Source organism: Pinus tabuliformis, chromosome 2_2 (assembly GCF_031772625.1).
Source record: "Pinus tabuliformis cultivar Carrire ecotype Pingquan chromosome 2_2, CPIR1, whole genome shotgun sequence".
NCBI classification, from domain to species: Eukaryota; Viridiplantae; Streptophyta; class Pinopsida; order Pinales; family Pinaceae; genus Pinus; species Pinus tabuliformis.
The window spans coordinates 861352306-861358884 of NC_142300.1; positions in this window are offsets into that span (position 1 = coordinate 861352306).

Here is a 6579-nt window from a genome sequence, read left to right on the forward strand (position 1 = left end):
CCGATGCCACATAGTGAGTGACACGCGTCCGGTGGAAGAAAGAGAAAACCGCTCACATCGTACTGGTAAACATCGAGCAAGTTATCTGCCCGATCTGTGCGATGACCATAAGATCTAGAGGGTCCAGATCAATAGCGGAGATGCAACCCGATGGATGACCAGATTTGATGAAGATATAAAGCATATTGTGCGGGATTTTGAAGTCCAACGTGGATGATGAGTTGGCAGATATTTGTGTTTCGCAGGCATTCTTGGAGTAAATGGAAATAACGGCCATTTCAAACAATCGAGTGTTTATGGTGAACCTGACACACTCATCCGTTAAAGGAATAGGTGGCCACCTCCCTATAAGGTGTTATGTAGTTACTGTAATGGATGAAAGAAGGGATCTGAATGGACAGAGGCAGGGAACCAGGAAGCTGAGAAGCAGAAATGAACAGTTAGGAAGCAGATTGGCTTTAAAGCCACAGACTGATAGAGAGGAGAGAGGGTAGCCCAGGAAGCAGCAAGTAGACCTGGAAGCAGAGAAACTAGAAGCAAGCTCACTGTAATAGGCAGAGCCACCAGAGGTTGGAGGCAGAGCCAGAGAGCTCTAATAGTCTTCTAAAGAGCCATGAGGCTACAGTGAAGTTACAACACAACATGGGATCGAATGATCGAGCTGTGGCTGGTTTTCTGAGGTGTGTCGAAGACAGGAGAAGGATTTCCAGAGACAAATGAAGAATTCTGAGGGAGTCAGAGAAGCCAAAATCTCGAGAAGCTCATAGCACTGACTGAAGGAGTCAAGTTCAGAGAAGCGTAGATTTGTCTATAGAACAAGGACAGCCAGGGGTAAGATGGCATTCTAAGCCCATTGGTTCAGTTGTAAACCAATGGAGTTAAGTGTAGCACTTTTATAAGAATTGAAGCCATAATTTGAGAGAGCCTAATTGAGTTGATTAGAGCTCAAGAAGACGTAGCCTAAGATATCAGGGTGAACTCCATATTATATTGTTATCTTATGGGTATGTTGAATTGCTGCTTTATTTACTATTATTTTTGTTTCACATCAGCATAAGCAAATGAACATAAGAACTCAACAATAAAAAACAAATATAAGCATAGACCTATATTTTCGAGCATTTCTTAATTCCACATTGGTTAATCATTAAGACTTGGGAAAATTTAAAGTTTTGGAAGTGGGAGAGGTTCTTGTAAGTTAGACAAGAAGCCTAAGAGCCCCATTTTCAGATCAGGTGGTATCAGAGCTTAAGATTGATTAACCCCACTTTCAAGGAAGGTTATATTAGAAATGCTTGAATTGACAGAGCAAAGACTGCTTGTCTGAAAGGTGTTTGAACAACAAGAGGTTGATTGTATGCTTGTTTTGCAGATTGAGTTTGCAGAGGTAAAGGGAAATTTATTGATAGTTCAATCTAAGAAGGATAAGAAGGAAGAAGGGCTGAAGGCATTCTTCTATCCCAAAGGGCCTCAGTGCAATCCTTGAAGCACAAAAGATTGTTGCAAGAGGTTACTGAATAAGCTCTTACTAATCTTGTTTGAAGTTGTTTTGTGCATTTTGAAAATGACAACCTCTAGAAGTGAGTTCTCAAATTCTTCTTGCTCCCTAAGTTCCTTTGATGGAGACATGAAGCAAGACTTGTCCACCATCATGGATATTGTGAGAGAAATGTATGAGGATGGAAGGAAGAGCAGCATACTTAGAGAGCAGTTGAATTTCATGGAGGAAGAGAAGCAGATGCTTTCTGGCAAATTGCAGGAAATGGAGAGGCAACTTCATATTGAAAATATGAACCTGAAAAGGATACATGAGTTGGAGTCACAACTCTTTGTTGCCAAAGAAGCCTTGGCCAAGTATCAGCTTGAAGAAGAGGTAAACCATTCCTAGTTGTCCTCAAATTCTTCTAAAATTCTTATATTGGTTCTTTTGAAAAACATACCAGAGGGATAGGTTCTAAGCTAATGTCCAAGATGGGCTATGAAGGAAAAGGATTGGGAAAACATGCACAATGTATTGTTGAGCCAATAATGGTTGAGGAAAGGCCTAAGTATTTGGGTCTTGGCTATGGACAATCTTATGGAGAGAGTTCCAAAGCTGCCACAAAGGCCATTGAAACAGTTCTGAAAAGGAGTGTCATTGCAAGTCCTCTACCTCAGAAGTATGAGGATTGTATTAAGGAGGAATGCAATAGCTCGAAACATCATTCACAGGATGCAAGTGTTCAGAAGTACACACTTGAACCAAAGATTTGTGGAAACTCTAACAGCCTTGAAGAAAGTGATGGTGTTCCAAAGGGAGCCACTCCTTCATTTGGTTCACCTCCTCATGAAGGCAATAAAGGTGAAAGAGGCATGTATAAATCTAGTTCTAAACACATTCCTTTTGATTTTGTAAAGCATGATGAATTTCCACATAAGTATGAGGAAAGAATTGCATGTTCCTTTTGTGGTTTGGATAACCATGATGTTTCTAGATGTTGGAAGAGAATGACCACATACAGGAAGCAGAAGAAGGAAAAGAAGCAAGCAGCCAAAGGTCCATTGGACAAGGCAAATCATGTTGTCAAGAGAATGCACATGCAGTGCACTTACTGCCATAAGCAAGGACATCTTGCTGCAAAATGTTGGACTTTGAATCCAACAATGCTTTCACAAAAGCTGAAGAAAGTGGAAAGAGAAGATGGCAAAAATGGAAATAAAGATTCCATGATTGATGTGTTTCAGGATGATTCACATACTGATGCTGATGTGCAAACAAAGGACGGACCTTTGAAATGGATTGGTAAGAAATGGTTAGATTTCTTATCCAATTAAGACTGCATGTCTATTGATGCATCTATTTGCATTTCTTTTTGGAATAAATGCAAGTTGCAGGATCTTACCAAAATGTTAAATGGAAATAAGTTGAGTAGGAAACTCACTTTGTTGCTGCAACAATATGTTCATTTCAGCTTCGAAAGTACAATGTACTTAAGCGAATGTTGAAAGATGGAATGCATGCATGAGCATGAGATGCATGTGATGTTGGCTTGGGAGAAGTTAACTTGGTCTCCAAAATGGAGATAATGATGAAGTGTTTCATCTTTTGGAAAAGAGTCCTAAAGGTCTTTTTCCTACATGCTTGACTTGAAGAGTCATTTGTTGTAAAGGCATGTTTTATTGGCTTTTTATCTAGTCAATCATTTGTATGCAGATATAAGACATGGAAGGGTTCACAAGATGTGAAATCTGTTTTGAAGCAGGAGTTAGTCCATCCAGTTGTTTTATGTATGCCTGTTGTTGTTAACAATTGTTGTTGGCAGCTTTTCAAATAGGTACAAGTGAAAGTTTTGTGGAGCAAATGTACTTCACATTTGTTTGAGCCACCTTGGATCAAGGATCAAGGCAAAGAAGTTCAAACTACCTTATGTAAACTTCACAGTAGAAGTTCTGCATGAAGTCAAGGAGGAAAATAGTTCTTCCCGAGACGACCAACCCATCCAATAAGGGAAGTGGTTAGAGATTTTGGTTCAGAGGCACTATGCAAAGGCAAGTGTAGGTAGGCTGGAAGAAGAGGGTGTTGTTACTCTCATTTACTGCTCAGATCAGTATATCATTCTTTTGGTGGACCAAAAGTTCTTTTAGTGGGAAGGTGTGATCCAAAATGGTTCCTGAAACTCTTTAAAATCTCTATAATTTATGCCAAAGATTAAAAATCTTGTGAAGATCAAGCTTATCAGAGGAATCCTCATGACAGTTGCTAACTACGATCAACGCGGATCAATGAGGGCCATTGATCAATCGCGCAGAGCGGCAGACCATGGTAACACGCGTTGTCGCGAATTAGAAAAGTTAGTGATGGTTTGAGTCAACGGGGGAGGAATCTGATATGCAATTAGCGACAAGTCGCTAAGTCGCTAATCGCATATCATAGAGCAAACCCTTCGAAGAAGGAGTACCACATGCGCTTAGACTAGAAAAATCATGAAATGCAGCGGAAATTGTTTCGGTTCCATCCGAGGCAGGATTCCAGAGAAACTGGTAGGATATCGAAAGGGCTTGGAGCAGTAAGCGGTTTAGATCGAGTCATGTCCAATGCCACACAGTGAGTGACACACATTCGTCGAAAGAGAGAGAAAACCGCTCACATCGAATGGGTAAACGTCGAGCAAGTTATCTGCCCGATATGTGCGATGACCGTAGGATTTGGAGGGTCCAGATCAATGCTATAGATGCGACCCGATGGATGACCGGATTTGACGAAGCTATAAAGCAGATTGTGCAGGATTCTGAAGTCCGACGTGGACGATGAGTTGGTAGAGATTCGTGTTTCGCCGGCATTCTTGGAGTAAACAGAAATAACGGTTTTTTCAAACGATCGAGTGTTTCTGGTGAACTTGACACGCCCATCCGTTAAAGGAATAGGTGGCCACCTCCCTATAAGGCGTTATGCAGTTACTGTAACGGTCGAAGGAAGGGATTCGAACGGACAGAGGCAGGGAACTAGAAAGCTGAGAAGCAGAAATGAACAATCAAGAAGCAGATTGGCTTTAAATCCATAGACTGACAGAGAGGAGAGAGGGTTGCCCAGGAAGCAGCAAGTAGACCTGGAAGCAGGAAAACCAGAGCCAAGCTCACTATAATAGGTAGAGCCACCAGAGGTTGGAGGCAGAGCCACAGAGCCACAGAGCTCTAATAGACTTCTAAAGATCCATGAGGCTACAGTGAAGTTACAACACAGCAAGGGATCGAATGATCGAGATGTGGCTAGTTGTATGAGGTGTGTTGAAGACAGGAGAAGGAGTTCTAGAGACAAATGAAGAATTCTGAGGGAGTCAGAGAAGCCAGAAGCTCGAGAAGCTCAAAGCACTAATTGAAGGAGTAAGTCCAGAGAAGCCCAAACCTGTCTGCAGAACAAGGACAACTAGGGGTAAGATGGCATTCTAAGCCCATTGGTTAAGCTGTAAACCAATGGAGTTAAGTGTAGCACTTGTAAAAGAATTGAAGCCATAATCCGAGAGAGCCTAATCAAGTTGATTAGAGCTCAAGGAGACGTAGCCCAAGATATCAAGGTGAACTCCATATTATATTGTTGTCTTATGGGCTTGTTGAATTGTTGCTTTATTTACTGTTATTTGTATTTCACAACAGCATAAGTAAATGAACATAAGCACTCAACAGTCAAAAACAAATACAAGCATACACCTATATTTTCAAGCATTTCTTAATTCCACATTGGTTAATCATTAAGACTTGGGAAAATTTAAAGTTTTGGAAGTGGGAGAGGTTCTTGTAAGTTAGACAAGAAGCCTAAGAGCCCCATTTTTAGATCATAAGGGAACATGATCTATTAGTGTAAATAAACCACTGGTCCCTCGCGTAAGAGGCGGCAACAATGGGGGTCTGACCCTGAGTGTAAGAAGCGAAAAAATAGGAGGGCTTTAGTATGTCGACACTCAAAGGTTTCAAAATGGTGGTGCTCATCATGGCTGTGTTTGGTAAATCAACTCTCTTTTTTATATGTACATGTCACAAATAACTTTATAAGATATTTTGACAACTTGATGTTGCAAATAAATATTGTCAACAGATAAAAGATTCAATTAAACATTAATATGTTATATCTTAATATTGAGAGGAGATTTGAAACAAAAAATATAGTCTTAAAAAAAAAAAAACTTAAATTTAATATATCAATTGTTATTTACTTGATTATGGAAACCAAAAGATAAGTTCTTCAATTTAAAAACTTATCGGTGTCTCCTTGCACTTTTTGGGGCAATTGCTAGTTATTAAAATTTAATGATATGACTAGAGATGTGAAGGTTTTTCAATTGGGAACATTACCAAATCACAGATAAGTATGTGGCATATATCACCTATATATTATATTAATAATGATATGTATATATTGAAATTGGGTTTTTAGATTTTTAATTTAATTATTAATAATTATTAGATGAATGGTGGAAATTCAATTTTCATGGAATATTTTAGAATATTTATAATAGGATATACAAATCAAAGGTTGATATTTATCTTCAAAGTAGCTTTGTTTTTTTGTCCTTTTAATTAAATTGGTTAATTAAAAAATGTTTTATGAAGAAGTGTTACGGTTTTTTTGGATATGTTGTATTGATAAGCCATTGTATTGGCCTATGATATTGAAACAAAGCCTATTTGTAGATTAAAAATCCCCATGGTAAATTGAGAATAAATCTCATGGTAATAATAATAACAATAATAATTATTATTATTAGTACTTAAAATAAAGATAATAAAAACAATCTATCATAAAATAAGTATTTTAATATTTATTATAAATTAATATGTATCGATATTTACCATTTATTTAATTTATATAACTACATTAGTATTAATTTTAGATTATTATCTTCAATAATATAAGATAATGTTTAATTTATTATTTAATTCGAAACTTTAAAGAAGGTTTAACTCATTTGAATTAAAGTTCTTACATTGCATGACAAGTGACTTGTCCACCCTTCCAAAGTGTTAATGTAGATGAGAAGGTGTATGACATTTACACATACAGAGACATTTTCAATAACTTTATGGAGAAGGCATAAGGTTGGCCGT